The sequence below is a fragment of the Calonectris borealis genome, chromosome 2 (assembly GCF_964195595.1).
Source record: "Calonectris borealis chromosome 2, bCalBor7.hap1.2, whole genome shotgun sequence".
Classification (NCBI taxonomy): Eukaryota; Metazoa; Chordata; class Aves; order Procellariiformes; family Procellariidae; genus Calonectris; species Calonectris borealis.
The window spans coordinates 3,293,175-3,317,470 of record NC_134313.1 but is presented as its reverse complement, the minus strand read 5'-3'; the positions used below and the strand labels follow the sequence as shown (position 1 = coordinate 3,317,470).

The following is a 24,296-nucleotide window of genomic DNA, read 5'->3' as shown; positions in this document are numbered from 1 at the left end:
CAAGACACCCTGGGACGCTCCAGCCCTCTCCTTATGTCACAGACATCGCCTGTGACATTCCAGCCCTGTCATTATGTCATACAAACACTCTGTGCCACACCAGCCCTGTCCCCAAGCTGCAAACACAACCTGTGACAGGTCAGCCCTTTCCCCAAGCTCCACACACACCCTGGGACAGGTCAACCCTGTCCCCAAGCTGCACACAAGACACCCTGGGACGTGCCAACCCTGTCCCCAAGCTGCACACAAGACACCCTGGGACAGGCCAGCCCTGTCCCCAAGCTCCACACACACCCCAAGACAGGCCAGCCCTGTCCCCAAGCTCCACACACACCCTGGGAAAGGCCAGCCCTGTCCCCAAGCTCCACACACACCCCGGGACAGGCCAGCCCTGTCCCCAAGCTGCACACACAACCTGGGACAGGCCAGCCCTGTCCCCAAGCTCCACACACACCCCGAGACAGGCCAGCCCTGTCCCCAAGCTCCACACACACCCTGGGACAGGACAGCCCTGTCCCCAAGCTGCACACAAGACACCCTGGGACGTGCCACCCCTGTCCCCAAGCTGCACACACACCCTGGGACAGGCCAGCCCTGCCCCCAAGCTCCACACAAGACACCCTGGGACAGGCCAGCCCTGTCCCCAAGCTCAACACACACCCTGGGACAGGCCAGCCCTGTCCCCAAGCTCCACACACACCCTGGGACACGCCAGCCCTGTCCCCAAGCTGCACACACACACCCTGGGACAGGACAGCCCTGTCCCCAAGCTCCACACACACCCTGAGACAGGCCAGCCCTGTCCCCAAGCTGCACACAAGACACCCTGGGACGCTCCAGCCCTCTCCTTATGTCACAGACATCGCCTGTGACATTCCAGCCCTGTCATTATGTCATACAAACACTCTGTGCCACACCAGCCCTGTCCCCAAGCTGCAAACACAACCTGTGACAGGCCAGCCCTTTCCCCAAGCTCCACACACACCCCGGGACAGGCCAGCCCTGTCCCCAAGCTGCACACACAACCTGGGACAGGCCAGCCCTGTCCCCAAGCTCCACACACACCCCGAGACAGGCCAGCCCTGTCCCCAAGCTCCACACACACCCTGGGACAGGACAGCCCTGTCCCCAAGCTGCACACAAGACACCCTGGGACGTGCCACCCCTGTCCCCAAGCTGCACACACACCCTGGGACAGGCCAGCCCTGCCCCCAAGCTCCACACAAGACACCCTGGGACAGGCCAGCCCTGTCCCCAAGCTCAACACACACCCTGGGACAGGCCAGCCCTGTCCCCAAGCTCCACACACACCCTGGGACACGCCAGCCCTGTCCCCAAGCTGCACACACACACCCTGGGACAGGACAGCCCTGTCCCCAAGCTCCACACACACCCTGAGACAGGCCAGCCCTGTCCCCAAGCTGCACACAAGACACCCTGGGACGCTCCAGCCCTCTCCTTATGTCACAGACATCGCCTGTGACATTCCAGCCCTGTCATTATGTCATACAAACACTCTGTGCCACACCAGCCCTGTCCCCAAGCTGCAAACACAACCTGTGACAGGTCAGCCCTTTCCCCAAGCTCCACACACACCATGGGACAGGCCAACCCTGTCCCCAAGCTGCACACAAGACACCCTGGGACGCGCCAGCCCTGTCCCCAAGCTGCACACACACCCCAAGACAGGCCAGCCCTGTCCCCAAGCTCCACACACACCCCAAGACAGGCCAGCCCTGTCCCCAAGCTCCACACACACCCTGGGAAAGGCCAGCCCTGTCCCCAAGCTCCACACAAGACACTCCGGGACAGGCCAGCCCTGTCCCCAAGCTCCACAAACACACAGTGAAAGGCCAGCACTGTCCCCAAGCTCCACACACACACCCTGGGACAGGCCAGCCCTGCCCCAAGCTCCACACACACCCTGGGACAGGCCAGCCCTGTCCCCAAGCTGCACACACACACACAGTGACAGGCCAGCCCTGTCCCCAAGCTGCACACAAGACACCCTAGGACGCGCCAGCCCTCTCCTTATGTCACAGACATCGTCTGTGACATTCCAGCCCTGTCATTATGTCATACAAACACTCTGTGCCACACCAGCCCTGTCCCCAAGCTGCAAACACACCCCGGGACAGGCCAGTCCTGTCCCCAAGCTGCACACACACACCGGGACAGGCCAGCCCTGTCCCCAGGCTGCACACACACACAACCTGGGACAGGCCAGCCCTGTCCCCAAGCTCCACACACACCCCGAGACAGGCCAGCCCTGTCCCCAAGCTCCACACACACCTCGAGACAGTTCAGCCCTCTCCTTATGTCACAGACATCATCTGTGACATTCCAGTCCTGCCATTATGTCATACAAACACTCTGTGCCACACCAGCCCTGTCCCCAAGCTGCAAACACAACCTGTGACAGGCCAGTCCTGTCCCCAAGCTCCAAACATAACCTGGGACAGGCCAGCCCTGTCCCCAGGCTGCACACACACACAATGACAGGCCAGCCCTGTCCCCAAGCTCCACACACACACAGTGACAGGCCAGCCCTGTCCCCAAGCTCCACACACACACAGTGACAGGCCAGCCCTGTCCCCAAGCTCCACACACACCCTGGGACAGGCCAGCCCTGTCCCCAAGCTCCACAAACACACAGTGACAGGCCAGCCCTGTCCCCAAGCTCCATACACACACAGTGACAGGCCAGCCCTGACCCCAAGCTCCATACACACACAGTGACAGGCCAGCCCTGTCCCCAAGCTCCACACACACACACCGTGGGACAGGCCAGCCCTGTCCCCAAGCTCCACACACACCCTGGGACAGGCCAGCCCTGTCCCCAAGCTGCACACAAGACACCCTGGGACGCGCCAGCCCTCTCCTTATGTCATAGACATCGCCTGTGACATTCCAGCCCTGTCATTATGTCATACAAACACTCTGTGCCACACCAGCCCTGTCCCCAAGCTGCAAACACAACCTGTGACAGGTCAGCCCTTTCCCCGAGCTCCACACACACCCTGGGACAGGACAGCCCTGCCCCCAAGCTCCACACAAGACACCCTGGGACAGGCCAGCCCTGTCCCCAAGCTCAACAAACAACCTGTGACAGGCCAGCCCTGTCCCCAAGCTCCACACACACCCTGGGACACGCCAGCCCTGTCCCCAAGCTGCACACACACACCCTGGGACAGGACAGCCCTGTCCCCAAGCTCCACACACACCCTGAGACAGGCCAGCCCTGTCCCCAAGCGGCACACAAGACACCCTGGGACGCTCCAGCCCTCTCCTTATGTCACAGACATCGCCTGTGACATTCCAGCCCTGTCATTATGTCATACAAACACTCTGTGCCACACCAGCCCTGTCCCCAAGCTGCAAACACAACCTGTGACAGGTCAGCCCTTTCCCCAAGCTCCACACACACCCTGGGACAGGCCAACCCTGTCCCCAAGCTGCACACAAGACACCCTGGGACGTGCCAACCCTGTCCCCAAGCTGCACACAAGACACCCTGGGACAGGCCAGCCCTGTCCCCAAGCTCCACACACACCCCAAGACAGGCCAACCCTGTCCCCAAGCTCCACACACACCCTGGGAAAGGCCAGCCCTGTCCCCAAGCTCCACACAAGACACTCCGGGACAGGCCAGCCCTGTCCCCAAGCTCCACACACAACCTGGTCCAGGCCAGCCCTGTCCCCAAGCTGCACACACACCCTGGGACAGGCCAGCCCTATCCCCAAGCTGCACACACACCCTGCGACAGGCCCGCCCTGTCCCCAAGCTCCACACACACAAAGTGACAGGCCAGCCCTGTCCCCACGTGCACACAAGACACCCTGGGACAGGCCAGCCCTGTCCCCAAGATCAACACACAACCTGTGACAGGCCAGCCCTGTCCCCAAGCTGCACACAAGACACACTGGGACGCGCCAGCCCTGTCCCCAAGCTCCACACACACCCTGGGACAGGCCAGCCCTGTCCCCAAGCTCCACACAAGACACCCCGGGACAGGCCAGCCCTGTCCCCAAGCTCCACACACACCCTGAGACAGGCCAGCCCTGTCCCCAAGCTCCACACACAACCTGGGACGTGCCACCCCTGTCCCCAAGCTCCACACACACAGACAGTGACAGGCCAGCCCTGTCCCCAAGCTCCACACACACCCCGGGACATGCCAGCCCTGTCCCAAGCTCCACACACACCCTGGGACAGGCCAGCACTGTCCCCAAGCTCCCCACACCACACCCTGGGACAGGCCAGCCCTGTCCCCAAGCTCCACACACAGCCAGGGACAGGCCAGCCCTGTCCCCAAGCTCCACACACACCCTGGGACAGGCCAGCCCTGTCCCCAAGCTCCACACACAACATGGGACAGGACAGCACTGTCCCCAAGCTCCACACACAGCCAGGGACAGGCCAGCCCTGTCCCCAAGCTCCACACACACGCTGGGACAGGCCAGCCCTGTCCCCAAGCTCCACACACACAAAGTGACAGGCCAGCCCTGTCCCCAAGCTCCACAAACACACCCTGGGACAGGCCAGCCCTGTCCCCAAGCTCCACACAAGACACCCCGGGACAGGCCAGCCCTGTCCCCAAGCTCCACACACACTCTGGGACAGGCCCGCCCTGTCCCCAAGCTCCACACACACCCTGGGACAGGCCAGCCCTCTCCTTATCTCACAGATATCGCCTGTGACATTCCAGCCCTGTCATTATGTCATACAAACACTCTGTGCCACACCAGCCCTGTCCCCAAGCTGCAAACACAACCTGTGACAGGCCAGTCCTGTCCCCAAGCTCCACACACACCCTGGGACAGGCCAGTCCTGTCCCCAAGCTCAACACACACGCTGGGACAGGCCAGCCCTGTCCCCAAGCTGCACACACACGCTGGGACAGGCCAGCCCTGTCCCCAAGCTCCACACACACACAGTGACAGGCCAGCACTGTCCCCAAGCTCCACAAACACACAGTGAAAGGCCAGGCCTGTCCCCAAGCTCCACACACACCCTGGGAAAGGCCAGCCCTGTCCCCAAGCTCCACACACACCCTGAGACAGGCCAGCCCTGTCCCCAAGCTCCACACACACCCCGGGACAGGCCAGCCCTGTCCCCAAGCTCCACACACACCATGGGACAGGACAGCCCTGTCCCCAAGCTCCACACACAGCCAGGGACAGGCCAGCCCTGTCCCCAAGCTCCACACACACCCTGGGACAGGCCAGCCCTGTCCCCAAGCTCCACACACACCATGGGACAGGACAGCACTGTCCCCAAGCTCCACACACACCATGGGACAGGCCAGCCCTGTCCCCAAGCTCCACACACACCCTGGGACAGGCCAGCCCTGTCCCCAAGCTGCACACACACCCTGTGACAGGCCAGCCCTGTCCCCAAGCTCCACAGACACCCTGGGACAGGCCAGCCCTGTCCCCAAGCTCAACACACAACCTGGTCCAGGCCAGCCCTGTCCTCAAGCTCCACACACACCCCGGGACAGGCCAGCCCTGTCCCCAAGCTGCACACACACCCTGGTCCAGGCCAGCCCTGTCCCCAAGCTCCACACACACCCTGGGACAGGACAGCACTGTCCCCAAGCTCCACACACACCCTGGGACAGGCCAGCCCTGTCCCCAAGCTGAACACACACCCTGGGACAGGCCAGCCCTGTCCCCAAGCTGCACACACACCCTGGGACAGGCCAGCCCTGTCCCTAAGCTCCACACACACCCTGGGACAGGCCAGCCCTGTCCCCAAGCTCCACACACACCCTGGGACAAGCCAGCCCTGTCCCCAAGCTCCACACACACCCTGGGACAGGCCAGCCCTGTCCCCAAGCTCCACACACACCATGGGACAGGACAGCACTGTCCCCAAGCTCCACACACAGCCAGGGACAGGCCAGCCCTGTCCCCAAGCTGAACACACACCCTGGGACAGGCCAGCCCTGTCCCCAAGCTCCACAGGCACCCTGGGACAGGCCAGCCCTGTCCCCAAGCTCCACCCACAACCTGGTCCAGGCCAGCCCTGTCCCCAAGCTCCACACACAGCCAGGGACAGGCCAGCCCTGTCCCCAAGCTCCACACACAGCCAGGGACAGGCCAGCCCTGTCCCCAAGCTGCACACACACCCTGGTCCAGGCCAGCCCTGTCCCCAAGCTCCACAGACACCCTGGGACAGGCCAGCCCTGTCCCCAAGCTCAACACACAACCTGGTCCAGGCCAGCCCTGTCCTCAAGCTCCACACACACCCCGGGACAGGCCAGCCCTGTCCCCAAGCTGCACACACACCCTGGTCCAGGCCAGCCCTGTCCCCAAGCTCCACACACACCCTGGGACAGGACAGCACTGTCCCCAAGCTCCACACACACCCTGGGACAGGCCAGCCCTGTCCCCAAGCTCCACACACACCCTGGGACAAGCCAGCCCTGTCCCCAAGCTGCACACACACCCTGGGACAGGCCAGCCCTGTCCCTAAGCTCCACACACACCATGGGACAGGACAGCACTGTCCCCAAGCTCCACACACAGCCAGGGACAGGCCAGCCCTGTCCCCAAGCTGCACACAATACACCCTGGGACAGGCCAGCCCTCTCCTTATGTCACAGACATCGCCTGTGACATTCCAGCCCTGTCATTATGTCATACAAACACTCTGTGCCACACCAGCCCTGTCCCCAAGCTGCAAACACAACCTGTGACAGGCCAGCCCTTTCCCCAAGCTCCACACACACCCCGGGACAGGCCAGCCCTGTCCCCAAGCTGCACACACAACCTGGGACAGGCCAGCCCTGTCCCCAAGCTCCACACACACCCCGAGACAGGCCAGCCCTGTCCCCAAGCTCCACACACACCCTGGGACAGGACAGCCCTGTCCCCAAGCTGCACACAAGACACCCTGGGACGTGCCACCCCTGTCCCCAAGCTGCACACACACCCTGGGACAGGCCAGCCCTGCCCCCAAGCTCCACACAAGACACCCTGGGACAGGCCAGCCCTGTCCCCAAGCTCAACACACACCCTGGGACAGGCCAGCCCTGTCCCCAAGCTCCACACACACCCTGGGACACGCCAGCCCTGTCCCCAAGCTGCACACACACCCTGAGACAGGCCAGCCCTGTCCCCAAGCTGCACACAAGACACCCTGGGACGCTCCAGCCCTCTCCTTATGTCACAGACATCGCCTGTGACATTCCAGCCCTGTCATTATGTCATACAAACACTCTGTGCCACACCAGCCCTGTCCCCAAGCTGCAAACACAACCTGTGACAGGTCAGCCCTTTCCCCAAGCTCCACACACACCATGGGACAGGCCAACCCTGTCCCCAAGCTGCACACAAGACACCCTGGGACGCGCCAGCCCTGTCCCCAAGCTGCACACACACGCTGGGACAGGCCAGCCCTGTCCCCAAGCTCCACACACACCCCAAGACAGGCCAGCCCTGTCCCCAAGCTCCACACACACCCTGGGAAAGGCCAGCCCTGTCCCCAAGCTCCACACAAGACACTCCGGGACAGGCCAGCCCTGTCCCCAAGCTCCACACACACCCTGGGACAGGACAGCCCTGTCCCCAAGCTCCACACACACCATGGGACAGGACAGCCCTGTCCCCAAGCTCCACACACACCCTGGGACAGGACAGCACTGTCCCCAAGCTCCACACACACCCTGGGACAGGACAGCTCTCTCCTTATGTCACAGACATCGTCTGTGACATTCCAGTCCTGTCATTATGTCATACAAACACTCTGTGCCACACCAGCCCTGTCCCCAAGCTGCAAACACAACCTGTGACAGGCCAGTCCTATCCCCAAGCTCCACACACACCCTGGGACAGGCCAGCCCTGTCCCCAAGCTCCACACACACACACCCTGGGACAGGCCAGCCCTGTCCCCAAACTCCACGCGCACCCTGGGACAGGCCAGCACTGTCCCCAAGCTCCACACACACCCTGGGACAGGCCAGGCCTGTCCCCAAGCTCCACACACACCCTGGGACAGGCCAGCACTGTCCCCAAGCTCCCCACACCACACCCTGGGACAGGCCAGCCCTGTCCCCAAGCTCCACACACACCCTGGGACAGGACAGCCCTGTCCCCAAGCTCCACACAAGACACCCTGGGACGCGCCAGCCCTGTCCCCAAACTGCACACACACCCTGGGACAGGCCAGCCCTGTCCCCAAGCTCCACACAAGACACCCCGGGACAGGCCAGCCCTGTCCCCAAGCTCCACACACACCCTGAGACAGGCCAGCCCTGTCCCCAAGCTCCACACACAGCCAGGGACAGGCCAGCCCTGTCCCCAAGCTCCACACACACCCTGGGACAGGACAGCCCTGTCCCCAAGCTCCACACACACACAGTGACAGGCCAGCACTGTCCCCAAGCTCCACACACACCCTGGGACAGGACAGCTCTCTCCTTATGTCACAGACATCGTCTGTGACATTGCAGTCCTGTCATTATGTCATACAAACACTCTGTGCCACACCAGCCCTGTCCCCAAGCTGCAAACACAACCTGTGACAGGTCAGCCCTTTCCCCAAGCTCAACACACACCCCGGGACAGGCCAGTCCTGTCCCCAAGCTGCACACAAGACACCCTGGGACGCGCCAGCCCTGTCCCCAAGCTCCACACACACCCCAGGAAGGCCAGCTCTGTCCCCAAGCTGCACACACACCCTGGGACAGGACAGCCCTGTCCCCAAGCTCCACACACACACCCTGGGACAGGCCTGCCCTGTCCCCAAGCTCCACACACACCCCAAGACAGGCCAGCCGTGTCCCCAAGCTCCACACACACCCCAAGACAGGCCAGCCCTGTCCCCAAGCTCCACAAACACACCCTGGGAAAGGCCAGCCCTGTCCCCAAGCTCCACACAAGACACTCCGGGACAGGCCAGCCCTGTACCCAAGCTCCACACACACCATGGGACAGGCCAGCCCTGTCCCCAAGCTCCACACAAGACACCCCGGGACAGGCCAGCCCTGTACCCAAGCTCCACACACACCATGGGACAGGCCAGCCCTGTCCCCAAGCTCCACACACACCATGGGACAGGACAGCCCTGTCCCCAGGCTCCACACACACACAGTGACAGGCCAGCCCTGTCCCCAAGTTCCACACACACACAGTGACAGGCCAGCCCTGTCCCCAAACTCCCCACACCACACCCTGGGAGAGGCCAGCCCTGTCCCAAGCTCCACACACAGCCTGGGACAGGCCAGCCCTGTCCCCAAGCTCCACACACACACAGTGACAGGCCAGCCCTGTCCCCAAGCTCCACACACACCATGGGACAGGCCAGCCCTGTCCCCAAGCTGCACACACAACCTGTGACAGGTCAGCACTTTCCCCAAGGTCCACACACACCCCGAGACAGGCCAGCCCTGTCCCCAAGCTGCACACAAGACACCCTGGGACGCGCCAGCCCTGTCCCCAAGCTCCACACACACCCTGAGACAGGCCAGCCCTGTCCCCAAGCTCCACACAAGACACCCCGGGACAGGCCAGTCCTGTCCCCAAGCTCCAAACATAACCTGGGACAGGCCAGCCCTGTCCCCAGGCTGCACACACACACAATGACAGGCCAGCCCTGTCCCCAAGCTCCACACACACACAGTGACAGGCCAGCCCTGTCCCCAAGCTCCACACACACCCTGGGACAGGACAGCTCTCTCCTTATGTCACAGACATCGTCTGTGACATTCCAGTCCTGTCATTATGTCATACAAACACTCTGTGCCACACCAGCCCTGTCCCCAAGCTGCAAACACAACCTGTGACAGGCCAGTCCTGTCCCCAAGCTCCACACACACCCTGGGACAGGACAGCCCTGTCCCCAAGCTCCACAAACACACAGTGACAGGCCAGCCCTGTCCCCAAGCTCCATACACACACAGTGACAGGCCAGCCCTGACCCCAAGCTCCATACACACACAGTGACAGGCCAGCTCTGTCCCCAAGCTCCACACACACACACCCTGGGACAGGCCAGCCCTGTCCCCAAGCTCCACACACACCCTGGGACAGGCCAGCCCTGTCCCCAAGCTCCACACAAGACACCCTGGGACAGGCCAGCCCTGTCCCCAAGCTCAACACACAACCTGTGACAGGCCAGCCCTGTCCCCAAGCTGCACACACACACCCTGGGACAGGACAGCCCTGTCCCCAAGCTCCACACACACCCTGAGACAGGCCAGCCCTGTCCCCAAGCTGCACACAAGACACCCCGGGACAGGCCAGTCCTGTCCCCAAGCTCCAAACATAACCTGGGACAGGCCAGCCCTGTCCCCAGGCTGCACACACACACAATGACAGGCCAGCCCTGTCCCCAAGCTCCACACACACACAGTGACAGGCCAGCCCTGTCCCCAAGCTCCACACACACCCTGGGACAGGACAGCCCTCTCCTTATGTCACAGACATCGCCTGTGACATTCCAGCCCTGTCATTATGTCATACAAACACTCTGTGCCACACCAGCCCTGTCCCCAAGCTGCAAACACAACCTGTGACAGGTCAGCCCTTTCCCCAAGCTCCACACACACCCTGGGACAGGCCAACCCTGTCCCCAAGCTGCACACAAGACACCCTGGGACGCGCCAACCCTGTCCCCAAGCTGCACACAAGACACCCTGGGACAGGCCAGCCCTGTCCCCAAGCTCCACACACACCCCAAGACAGGCCAGCCCTGTCCCCAAGCTCCACACAAGACACTCCGGGACAGGCCAGCCCTGTCCCCAAGCTCCACACACAACCTGGTCCAGGCCAGCCGTGTACCCAAGCTCCACACACACACAGTGACAGGCCAGCCCTGACCCCAAGCTCCCCACACCACACCCTGGGACAGGCCAGCCCTGTCCCCAAGCTCCACACACACCCTGGGACAGGCCCGCCCTGTCCCCAAGCTCCACACACACAAAGTGACAGGCCAGCCCTGTCCCTACCTGCACACAAGACACCCTGGGACAGGCCAGCCCTGTCCCCAAGATCAACACACAACCTGTGACAGGCCAGCCCTGTCCCCAAGCTGCACACAAGACACCCTGGGACGCGCCAGCCCTGTCCCCAAACTGCACACACACCCTGCGACAGGCCCGCCCTGTCCCCAAGCTCCACACACACCCCAGGACAGGCCAGCCCTGTCCCCACCTGCACACAAGACACCCTGGGACAGGCCAGCCCTGTCCCCAAGATCAACACACAACCTGTGACAGGCCAGCCCTGTCCCCAAGCTGCACACAAGACACCCTGGGACGCGCCAGCCCTGTCCCCAAGCTCCACACACACCCTGAGACAGGCCAGCCCTGTCCCCAAGCTCCACACACAACCTGGGACGTGCCACCCCTGTCCCCAAGCTCCACACACAACCTGGGACGTGCCACCCCTGTCCCCAAGCTCCACACACACAGACAGTGACAGGCCAGCCCTGTCCCCAAGCTCCACACACACCCCGGGACATGCCAGCCCTGTCCCCAAGCTCCACACACACCCTGGGACAGGCCAGCACTGTCCCCAAGCTCCCCACACCACACCCTGGGACAGGCCAGCCTTGTCCCCAAGCTCCACACACAACCTGGGACAGGCCAGCCCTGTCCCCAAGCTCCACACACAGCCAGGGACAGGCCAGCCCTGTCCCCACGCTCCACACACACCCTGGGACAGGACAGCCCTGTCCCCAAGCTCCACACACACCATGGGACAGGACAGCACTGTCCCCAAGCTCCACACACAGCCAGGGACAGGACAGCTCTCTCCTTATGTCACAGACATCGTCTGTGACATTCCAGTCCTGTCATTATGTCATACAAACACTCTGTGCCACACCAGCCCTGTCCCCAAGCTGCAAACACAACCTGTGACAGGCCAGTCCTGTCCCCAAGCTCCACACAAGACGCCCCGGGACAGGGCAGCCCTGTCCCCAAGCTGCACACAAGACACCCTGGGACGCGCCAGCCCTGTCCCCAAGCTCCACACACACCCCAGGAAGGCCAGCTCTGTCCCCAAGCTGCACACACACCCTGGGACAGGACAGCCCTGTCCCCAAGCTCCACACACACACCCTGGGACAGGCCCGCCCTGTCCCCAAGCTCCACACACACACAGTGACAGGCCAGCCCTGTCCCCAAGCTCCACACACACCCTGGGAAAGGCCAGCCCTGTCCCCAAGCTCCACACACACCATGGGACAGGCCAGCCCTGTCCCCAAGCTCCACACACACCATGGGACAGGACAGCCCTGTCCCCAGGCTCCACACACACACAGTGACAGGCCAGCCCTGTCCCCAAGCTCCACACACACACAGTGACAGGCCAGCCCTGTCCCCAAACTCCCCACACCACACCCTGGGACAGGCCAGCCCTGTCCCCAAGCTCCACACACACCCAGGGACAGGCCAGCCCTGTCCCCAAGCTCCACACACACCCTGGGACGCGCCAGCCCTCTCCTTATGTCACAGACATCGCCTGTGACATTCCAGCCCTGTCATTATGTCATACAAACACTCTGTGCCACACCAGAGCTGTCCCCAAGCTGCAAACACAACCTGTGAAAGGCCAGACCTGTCCACAAGCTCCACACACACCCTGGGACAGGCCAACCCTGTCCCCAAGCTGCACACAAGACACCCTAGGACGCGCCAGCCCTGTCCCCAAACTGCACACACACCCTGGGACAGGCCCGCCCTGTCCCCAAGCTCCACACTCACCCTGGGACAGGCCAGCCCTGTCCCCAGGCTGCAAACACACACAGTGACAGGCCAGCCCTGTCCCCAAGCTCCACACACACACAGTGACAGGCCAGCCCTGTCCCCAGGCTGCACACACACACAGTGACAGGCCAGCCCTGTCCCCAAGCTCCACACACACCCTGGGACAGGACAGCCCTGTCCCCAAGCTCCACACACACCCTGGGACAGGCCAGCCCTGTCCCCAGGCTGCACACAAGACACCCTGGGACGCGCCAGCCCTCTCCTTATGTCACAGACATCACCTGTGACATTCCAGCCCTGTCATTATGTCATACAAACACTCTCTGCCACACCAGCCCTGTTCCCAAGCTGCAAACACACCCTGGGACAGGCCAGTACTGTCCCCAGGCTGCACGCACACACAGTGACAGGCCAGCCCTGTCCCCAAGCTCCACACACACACAGTGACAGGCCAGCACTGTCCCCAAGCTCCCCACACACACACCCTGGGACAGGCCAGCCCTGTCCCCAAGCTCCACACACAACCTGGGACAGGCCAGCCCTGTCCCCAAGCTGCACACAAGACACCCTGGGACAGGCCAGTCCTGTCCCCAAGCTCCACACACACCATGGGACACGCCAGCCCTGTCCCCAAGCTGCACACAAGACACCCTGGGACGCGACAGCACTGTCCCCAAGCTCCACACACACCCCAGGAACGCCAGCCCTGTCCCCAGGCTGCACACACACCCTGGAAAAGGCCAGCCCTGTCCCCAAGCTCCACACAAGACACCCTGGGACAGGCCAGCCCTGTCCCCAAGCTCCACACACAACCTGGGACAGGCCAGCCCTGTCCCCAAGCTCCACACACACAGACAGTGACAGGCCAGCCCTGTCCCCAGGCTGCACACACACCATGGGACAGGCCAGCCCTGTCCCCAAGCTCCACACACACACAGTGACAGGCCAGCCCTGTCCCCAGGCTGCACACACACACAGTGACAGGCCAGCACTGTCCCCAAGCTCCACACACAGCCAGGGACAGGCCAGCCCTGTCCCCAAGCTCCACACACACCCTGGGACAGGACAGCCCTGTCCCCAAGCTCCACACACACCATGGGACAGGACAGCACTGTCCCCAAGCTCCACACACAGCCAGGGACAGGACAGCTCTCTCCTTATGTCACAGACATCGTCTGTGACATTCCAGTCCTGTCATTATGTCATACAAACACTCTGTGCCACACCAGCCCTGTCCCCAAGCTGCAAACACAACCTGTGACAGGCCAGTCCTGTCCCCAAGCTCCACACAAGACGCCCCGGGACAGGGCAGCCCTGTCCCCAAGCTGCACACAAGACACCCTGGGACGCGCCAGCCCTGTCCCCAAGCTCCACACACACCCCAGGAAGGCCAGCTCTGTCCCCAAGCTGCACACACACCCTGGGACAGGCCAGCCCTGTCCCCAAGCTCCACACACACACCCTGGGACAGGCCCGCCCTGTCCCCAAGCTCCACACACACCCCAAGACAGGCCAGCCCTGTCCCCAAGCTCCACACACACCCTGGGAAAGGCCAGCCCTGTCCCCAAGCTCCACACACACCATGGGACAGGCCAGCCCTGTCCCCAAGCTCCACACACACCCTGGGACAGGCCAGCCCTGTCCCCAAGCTCCACACACACACAGTGACAGGCCAGCCCTGTCCCCAAGCTCCACACACACACAGTGACAGGCCAGCCCTGTCCCCAAACTCCCCACACCACACCCTGGGAGAGGCCAGCCCTGTCCCCAAGCTCCACACACAGCCAGGGACAGGCCAGCCCTGTCCCCAAGCTCCACACACACCCTGGGACGCGCCAGCCCTCTCCTTATGTCACAGACATCGCCTGTGACATTCCAGCCCTGTCATTATGTCATACAAACACTCTGTGCCACACCAGAGCTGTCCCCAAGCTGCAAACACAACCTGTGAAAGGCCAGACCTGTCCACAAGCTCCACACACACCCTGGGACAGGCCAACCCTGTCCCCAAGCTGCACACAAGACACCCTAGGACGCGCCAGCCCTGTCCCCAAACTGCACACACACCCTGGGACAGGCCCGCCCTGTCCCCAAGCTCCACACTCACCCTGGGACAGGCCAGCCCTGTCCCCAGGCTGCACACACACACAGTGACAGGCCAGCCCTGTCCCCAAGCTCCACACACACACAGTGACAGGCCAGCCCTGTCCCCAGGCTGCACACACACACAGTGACAGGCCAGCCCTGTCCCCAAGCTCCACACACACCCTGGGACAGGACAGCCCTGTCCCCAAGCTCCACACACACCCTGGGACAGGCCAGCCCTGTCCCCAAGCTGCACACAAGACACCCTGGGACGCGCCAGCCCTCTCCTTATGTCACAGACATCACCTGTGACATTCCAGCCCTGTCATTATGTCATACAAACACTCTCTGCCACACCAGCCCTGTTCCCAAGCTGCAAACACACCCTGGGACAGGCCAGTACTGTCCCCAGGCTGCACGCACACACAGTGACAGGCCAGCCCTGTCCCCAAGCTCCACACACACACAGTGACAGGCCAGCACTGTCCCCAAGCTCCCCACACACACACCCTGGGACAGGCCAGCCCTGTCCCCAAGCTCCACACACGCCACGGGACAGAACAGCCCTGTCCCCAAGCTCCACACACACCCTGGGACAGGCCAACCCTGTCCCCAAGCTCCACACACAACCTGGGACAGGCCAGCCCTGTCCCCAAGCTGCACACAAGACACCCTGGGACAGGCCAGTCCTGTCCCCAAGCTGCACACACACCATGGGACACGCCAGCCCTGTCCCCAAGCTGCACACAAGACACCCTGGGACGCGACAGCACTGTCCCCAAGCTCCACACACACCCCAGGAACGCCAGCCCTGTCCCCAGGCTGCACACACACCCTGGAAAAGGCCAGCCCTGTCCCCAAGCTCCACACAAGACACCCTGGGACAGGCCAGCCCTGTCCCCAAGCTCCACACACCCCCTGAGACAGGCCAGCCCTGTCCCCAAGCTCCACACACAACCTGGGACAGGCCAGCCCTGTCCCCAAGCTCCACACACACAGACAGTGACAGGCCAGCCCTGTCCCCAGGCTGCACACACACACAGTGACAGGCCAGCCCTGTTCCCAAGCTCCACACACACACAGTGACAGGCCAGCCCTGTCCCCAGGCTGCACACACACACAGTGACAGGCCAGCACTGTCCCCAAGCTCCACACACACCCTGGGACAGGCCAGCCCTGTCCCCAAGCTCCAGACACACCATGGGACAGGACAGCCCTGTCCCCAAGCTCCACACACAGCCAGGGACAGGCCAGCCCTGTCCCCAAGCTGCACACAAGACACCCTGGGACGCGCCAGCCCTCTCCTTATGTCACAGACATCGCCTGTGACATTCCAGCCCTGTCATTATGTCATACAAACACTCTGTGCCACACCAGCCCTGTCCCCAAGCTGCAAACACACCCTGGGACAGGCCAGCCCTTTCCCCAAGCTCCACACACACCCTGGGACAGGCCAGCCCTGTCCCCAAGCTGCACACAAGACACCCTGGGACGCGCCAACCCTGTCCCCAAGCTGCACACAAGACACCCTGGGACAGGCCAGCCCTGTCCCCAAGCTCCACACACACCCCAAGACAGGCCAGCCCTGTCCCCAAGCTGCACACAAGACACCCTGGGACGCGCCAGCCCTGTCCCCAAGCTCCACACACACCCTGAGACAGGCCAGCCCTGTCCCCAAGCTCCACACAAGACACCCCGGGACAGGCCAGCCCTGTCCCCAAGCTCCACACACACCCTGAGACAGGCCAGCCCTGTCCCCAAGCTCCACACACAACCTGGGACGTGCCACCCCTGTCCCCAAGCTCCACACACACAGACAGTGACAGGCCAGCCCTGTCCCCAAGCTCCACACACACCCCGGGACATGCCAGCCCTGTCCCCAAGCTCCACACACACCCTGGGACAGGCCAGCACTGTCCCCAAGCTCCCCACACCACACCCTGGGACAGGCCAGCCTTGTCCCCAAGCTCCACAGACAACCTGGGACAGGCCAGCCCTGTCCCCAAGCTCCACACACAGCCAGGGACAGGCCAGCCCTGTCCCCAAGCTCCACACACACCCTGGGACAGGACAGCCCTGTCCCCAAGCTCCACACACACCCTGGGACAGGACAGCACTGTCCCCAAGCTCCACACACAGCCAGGGACAGGACAGCTCTCTCCTTATGTCACAGACATCGTCTGTGACATTCCAGTCCTGTCATTATGTCATACAAACACTCTGTGCCACACCAGCCCTGTCCCCAAGCTGCAAACACAACCTGTGACAGGCCAGTCCTGTCCCCAAGCTCCACACAAGACGCCCCGGGACAGGGCAGCCCTGTCCCCAAGCTGCACACAAGACACCCTGGGACGCGCCAGCCCTGTCCCCAAGCTCCACACACACCCCAGGAAGGCCAGCTCTGTCCCCAAGCTGCACACACACCCTGGGACAGGACAGCCCTGTCCCCAAGCTCCACACACACACCCTGGGACAGGCCCGCCCTGTCCCCAAGCTCCACACACACCCCAAGACAGGCCAGCCCTGTCCCCAAGCTCCACACACACCCTGGGAAAGGCCAGCCCTGTCCCCAAGCTCCACACACACCATGGGACAGGCCAGCCCTGTCCCCAAGCTCCACACACACCATGGGACAGGACAGCCCTGTCCCCAGGCTCCACACACACCATGGGACAGGCCAGCCCTGTCCCCAAACTCCCCACACCACACCCTGGGAGAGGCCAGCCCTGTCCCCAAGCTCCACACACAGCCAGGAACAGGCCAGCCCTGTCCCCAAGCTCCACACACACCCTGGGACGCGCCAGCCCTCTCCTTATGTCACAGACATCGCCTGTGACATTCCAGCCCTGTCATTATGTCATACAAACACTCTGTGCCACACCAGAGCTGTGCCCAAGCTGCAAACACAACCTGTGAAAGGCCAGACCTGTCCACAAGCTCCACACACACCCTGGGACAGGCCAACCCTGTCCCCAAGCTGCACACAAGACACCCTAGGACGCGCCAGCCCTGTCCCCAAACTGCACACACACCCTGGGACAGGCCCGCCCTGTCCCCAAGCTCCACACTCACCCTGGGACAGGCCAGCCCTGTCCCCAGGCTGCACACACACACAGTGACAGGCCAGCCCTGTCCCCAAGCTCCACACACACACAGTGACAGGCCAGCCCCGTCCCCAGGCTGCACACACACACAGTGACAGGCCAGCCCTGTCCCCAAGCTCCACACACACCCTGGGACAGGACAGCCCTGTCCCCAAGCTCCACACACACCCTGGGACAGGCCAGCCCTGTCCCCAAGCTGCACACAAGACACCCTGGGACGCGCCAGCCCTCTCCTTATGTCACAGACATCACCTGTGACATTCCAGCCCTGTCATTATGTCATACAAACACTCTCTGCCACACCAGCCCTGTTCCCAAGCTGCAAACACACCCTGGGACAGGCCAGTACTGTCCCCAGGCTGCACGCACACACAGTGACAGGCCAGCCCTGTCCCCAAGCTCCACACACACACAGTGACAGGCCAGCACTGTCCCCAAGCTCCCCACACACACACCCTGGGACAGGCCAGCCCTGTCCCCAAGCTCCACACACGCCACGGGACAGAACAGCCCTGTCCCCAAGCTCCACACACACCCTGGGACAGGCCAACCCTGTCCCCAAGCTCCACACACAACCTGGGACAGGCCAGTCCTGTCCCCAAGCTCCACACACACCATGGGACACGCCAGCCCTGTCCCCAAGCTGCACACAAGACACCCTGGGACGCGACAGCACTGTCCCCAGGCTCCACACACACCCCAGGAACGCCAGCCCTGTCCCCAGGCTGCACACACACCCTGGAAAAGGCCAGCCCTGTCCCCAAGCTCCACACAAGACACCCTGGGACAGGCCAGCCCTGTCCCCAAGCTCCACACACCCCCTGAGACAGGCCAGCCCTGTCCCCAAGCTCCACACACAACCTGGGACAGGCCAGCCCTGTCCCCAAGCTCCACACACACAGACAGTGACAGGCCAGCCCTGTCCCCAGGCTGCACACACACCATGGGACAGGCCAGCCCTGTCCCCAAGCTCCACACACACACAGTGACAGGCCAGCCCTGTCCCCAGGCTGCACACACACACAGTGACAGGCCAGCACTGTCCCCAAGCTCCACACACACCCTGGGACAGGCCAGCCCTGTCCCCAAGCTCCAGACACACCATGGGACAGGACAGCCCTGTCCCCAAGCTCCACACACAGCCAGGGACAGGCCAGCCCTGTCCCCAAGCTGCACACAAGACACCCTGGGACGCGCCAGCCCTCTCCTTATGTCACAGACATCGCCTGTGACATTCCAGCCCTGTCATTATGTCATACAAACACTCTGTGCCACACCAGCCCTGTCCCCAAGCTGCAAACACACCCTGGGACAGGCCAGCCCTTTCCCCAGGCTCCACACACACCCAGGGACAGGCCAGCCCTGTCCCCAAGCTGCACACACACCCTGGGACAGGCCAGCCCTGTCCCCAAGCTGCACACAAGACACCCTGGGACGCGCCAGCCCTCTCCTTATGTCACAGACATCGCCTGTGACATTCCAGCCCTGTCATTATGTCATACAAACACTCTGTGCCACACCAGCCCTGTTCCCAAGCTGCAAACACAACCTGTGACAGGCCAGTCGTGTCCCCAAGCTCCACACACACCCTGGGACAGGCCAACCCTGTCCCCAAGCTGCACACAAGACACCCTGGGACGCGCCAGCCCTGTCCCCAAGCTCCACACACACCCTGGGACAGGCCCGCCCTGTCCCCAAGCTCCACACACACCCTGGGACAGGCCAGCCCTGTCCCCAAGCTCCACACACACCCCAGGAAGGCCAGCCCTGTCCCCAAGCTGCACACACACCCTGGGACAGGACAGCCCTGTCCCCAAGCTCCACAAACACACAGTGACAGGCCAGCACTGTCCCCAAGCTCCACACACACACCCTGGGACAGGCCAGCCCTGTCCCCAAGCTCCACACACACCCTGGGAAAGGCCAGCCCTGTCCCCAAGCTCCACACACACCCTGGGACAGGCCAGCCCTGTCCCCAAGCTCCACACACAACCTGGGACAGGCCAGCCCTGTCCCCAAGCTCCACACACACCCTGGGACAGGACAGCCCTGTCCCCAAGCTCCACACACACCATGGGACAGGCCAGCCCTGTCCCCAGGCTCCACACACACACAGTGACAGGCCAGCCCTGTCCCCAAGCTCCACACACACACAGTGACAGGCCAGCACTGTCCCCAAGCTCCACACACACCATGGACAGGCCAGCCCTGTCCCCAAGCTCCACGCACACCCCGGGACAGGACAGCCCTCTCCTTATGTCACAGACATCGTCTGTGACATTCCAGTCCTGTCATTATGTCATACAAACACTCTGTGCCACACCAGCCCTGTCCCCAAGCTGCAAACACAACCTGTGACAGGCCAGTCCTGTCCCCAAGCTCCAAACACACCCTGGGACAGGACAGCCCTGTCCCCAAGCTCCACACACACACACCCTGGGACAGGCCAGCCCTGTCCCCAAGCTCCACACACACCCTGGGACAGGCCAACCCTGTCCCCAAGCTGCACACAAGACACCCTGGGACGCGCCAGCCCTGTCCCCAAGCTGCACACACACCCTGGGACAGGCCAGCCCTGTCCCCAAGCTGCACACACACCCTGGGACAGGCCAGCCCTGTCCCCAAGCTCCACACACACACAGTGACAGGCCAGCCCTGTCCCCAAGCTCCAAACACACCCTGGGACAGGCCAGCCCTGTCCCCAAGCTCCACACACACCCTGGGACAGGCCAGCCCTGTCCCCAAGCTGCACACACACCCTGGGACAGGCCAGCCCTGTCCCAAGCTCCACACACACCCTGGGACAGGCCCGCCCTGTCCCCAAGCTGCACACAAGACACCCTGGGACGCGCCAGCCCTGTCCCCAAGCTCCACACACACCATGGGACAGGCCAGCCCTGTCCCCAAGCTCCACACACAGCCTGGGACAGGCCAGCCCTGTCCCAAGCTCCACACACACCCTGGGACAGGCCAGCCCTGTCCCCAAGCTGCACACACACCCTGGGACAGGCCAGCCCTGTCCCCAAGCTCCACACACACCCTGGGACAGGCCAGCCCTGTCCCCAAGCTCCACACACACCCTGGGAAAGGCCAGCCCTGTCCCCAGGCTGCACACACAGACAGTGACAGGCCAGGCCTGTCCCCAAGCTCCACACACACCCTGGGACAGGCCAGCCCTGTCCCCAAGCTGCACACAAGACACCCTGGGACGCGCCAGCCCTCTCCTTATGTCACAGACATCGTCTGTGACATTCCAGCCCTGTCATTATGTCATACAAACACTCTGTGCCACACCAGCCCTGTCCCCAAGCTGCAAACACAACCTGTGACAGGCCAGTCCTGTCCCCAAGCTCAACACACACCCCGGGACAGGCCAGCCCTGTCCCCAAGCTCCACACACACCCTGGGACAGGACAGCCCTGTCCCCAGGCTGCACACACACCCTGGGACAGGCCAGCCCTGTCCCCAAGCTCCACACACACCCTGGTACAGGCCAGCCCTGTCCCCAAGCTCCACACACACCCTGGTACAGGCCAGCCCTGTCCCCAAGCTCCACACACACCCTGGGACAGGCCAGCCCTGTCCCCAAGCTCCACACACACCCTGGGACAGGCCAGCCCTGTCCCCGTGTCACACACTCTCTCTCCCTGCAGAACCAGCCCCCTTCCCGCGGTGCCCCCCATGAAGGCCAGCTCTGTCCCTCTGTCACACCCCCCAGGCCGGGTCACACTCGGGTCACACCCGGGTCACTCCCGGGTCACTGCCGGGTCACACCCACGCTCAGGCCGCGCGCGCCCGGGGGCGGGGTAGGTCCGGCACGCGCCGCCGCCCCGCCCGCGCCTCTCACCTGCCGCCGCGCGCTCGTCGCCGCGAAGCTGCGTCGCGCCGCCAGCACCCAAACATCACGTGACCCCGGCGCGCCCGCCCTGACCACGTGTTCGCCTCCCCTCACCCCGCCCCGCCCGCTGGAGTCCCCAGCCCGCAGGTGCCGCCGCCGCGGGCACCGCCCCGGACTGCATCTCCCAGCCGGCACCGCGAGGCTGGCCCCCCCCCCTTCCCCTAGCGACCAATCCCCGGAGGGGCCGACCCGAATGTGACTGGCAACCTCCGTGGCCCCGCCCACCGCCCCTCAGCGCCAGCCCCACCTTCGTCTCCCTCAGCGCCTCCCGCCTCAGGGCGCTGCGGGGCGCGGCCCCGCGGGAGCCGTTCTCCCCGCTCCTTTTCCCACCCTCCTCCTCCCCCCTTCCCGCCCCTACGGGGGGACCCGCCAGACCCCCTGAGACTCGCCGGGTCCCACCTTCTTCCTGCAGCCGCCCTCCCCAAGGCCCGGCCGCCGCCCCCTCAGCCTCCCGTCCCCTCACGGGCTCCCTGCTGCGGTTCCCCTTCCTGGGGATCCCCCTGTCCAGTCTCCTCCGGCCTGTAAGGTAGCAATGTCCTTTCCCTGCCCGCCTAACACCTTCCCTTCTCCCCTCTCTCCTCTGTCCTGCCGTACCCCACCAGCCCTGGCGCTCCTCTCCTATGTATCGTTATTTAAAACGCTGGGCTGAACATCTCTGCTAGCTCCTCTCGGGGGTCCAGCCACAGGGACCTACCCGGTGAGGAGCCCCCGGGTGGGACTGTGGGTGATCTGGTTAGCCTTTGATGGGGGTGGGACTGTAAGTGATGTGGTCAGCCTTTGATTTCATCAGCTGGCGAGCCCTTCAGGCTCTATTGCTGGATAAGCCCATTCTCCTTTAATCATTAACAGCTGCTTTTCCTTACTCGTGAGAGCAGCATAAGCTTTTTGAGGACAGGTTTGTGCCCTCCTTTGTAGTTACACATTGCCTGGCACGCAGGAACAGAAATAAATAAATAAAAATCACCGACTCGCTGCTACTAAAGCTACTAATGCTGTTCAAAACACCACAAATTGCAGACCAAGATTGGAGGGTCACCAAAAAAGTGCTTTGATAGAGCAGTCTGGCTCACTGTACCTGGGAGGGGTTTGCTTTTTATTTGCGAAGTGACAGCAGCTTTACGTGGTGGTTGGCTTTGCAAAAGGAGTTATAAAGCAAGGATTTTTTTTGATGGGGCCTTTAAACAACAATTCATTTTAACAAGGGGTTGACAAGCCAGCTGCCTTTTCAGAAATGTAGTTCTGCACCAATAGCCCTGCCAAAAAAAGTTTTAAAAGGGCTGAGGGGCCACCTGAGCCTCCATAAACTTCAGAGTTTTACAGCACCAAACCGCTATCAGAGCGGTTTCCTCGATCTTTTGCTGCGTTGGTAAATCATTTATTTCTGCGGACTCTAAAGAAAATCCCTTAGGAAAAGGGCATAAAAAATGCATTGATAACGAAATACAGCTGTCCTGCTTGCCGTCTGCAAAATCCTCTGACTACAGTTACATGTGCAATGCACTGCTGTGTCTTGCTGGGTGGTTTTTTGGGGGCAGTTAAGGGGGGGAAGGAAGAGTAGGTTAATCCTGCAAGAAGCATAAATTACGGTTCAAAACCACTGTGCAAAATTCAGGGCAGTCCAGTAATTTTCAGTACAAATCATATTTACTTTCAGTGTGAGCCTCATGAAAGTAAATAAGAAAAGAAATATATAAACATGTGCCAATATAAAACACAGACAAATTATTCCGAGGGACAGCAATCATAAAAATTACAGTGAGATAAAACTCACATGATTGCTTTGGTTTGCAGTCTGCATCCTGCTGGTTTTGCATTTCGTAGTTGAAGAAATACTGCTTAATCAATAAGTGTGTTATTCATACAATAATAATACCGTGCGTTCTCTTGGGACATTTTTCTTCTGAGGCATGTGGGCTTTTGCAAACCTTCGTATTGTGTGCGTCAGGACTGGTCCTTGTTATTACCAGCTGCTTATTGATCTGTTACAGCTTTCAGAAAGAGGCAAGGGTAGGTTCTTGGCATGGTGTGGAAATCGGGCCTTTTTACGTAAGCAGGCAAGGTGTCTTGCATTGTCTAAGATGATGCTTTCTCTGAATCGAGGAAAAAAAAAATTAACAACTTTGTTCCATGCCGTAGCAATAGCATCTACAAATCTGAAAAATATATAGTGAGCTGTATGAGGACCAAGAGCCCTAAGGGCCAAAACTTTATTTAAACGGTTTAATCTTCATGTTTGTGGTCTTTCACTGGGAGGAGGTTGCCCGTTCGCCATCTGCTGCGTGGCATTTCCCCAGGTGGAAGCAGTGATTTCGTTTCCAGGGTGAGCGAAACACACGGAGGTCAGAGCTGCGTTCCTGGAGGGGTTTGGTGAAGGTGACTCAGGGGTGAAGTTGTCAGCGTGTTTCTGCTTTGGAAAATTGCCCTGGTTCCTCTACAAAGATGCAGTGGGATGCGTCAGAGGATCTCTACCTGAATTTGAATAAACTCAGC

The 24,296-nt window shown here is 62.1% G+C and overlaps 1 protein-coding gene across 26 annotated transcripts in view; it reads right to left on the bottom strand.

Moving 5' to 3' along the window:
- Positions 1-21,925, bottom strand: part of TSNARE1 (t-SNARE domain containing 1) — a 554,353-nt gene extending 532,428 nt beyond the window's left edge. For 21 of the 26 annotated variants that reach the window (XR_012672221.1, XR_012672220.1, XR_012672222.1 and 18 more), the window contains exon 1: positions 21,756-21,834. The gene's annotated coding sequence lies outside the window, so the exon portion shown is untranslated. Of the gene's footprint in view, positions 1-21,755 lie in introns of all 26 variants that reach the window. The other 5 variants (XM_075141073.1, XM_075141070.1, XR_012672232.1 and 2 more) reach the window with 4 other exon arrangements.
- Between the last annotated feature and the right edge of the window lie 2,371 nt (positions 21,926-24,296).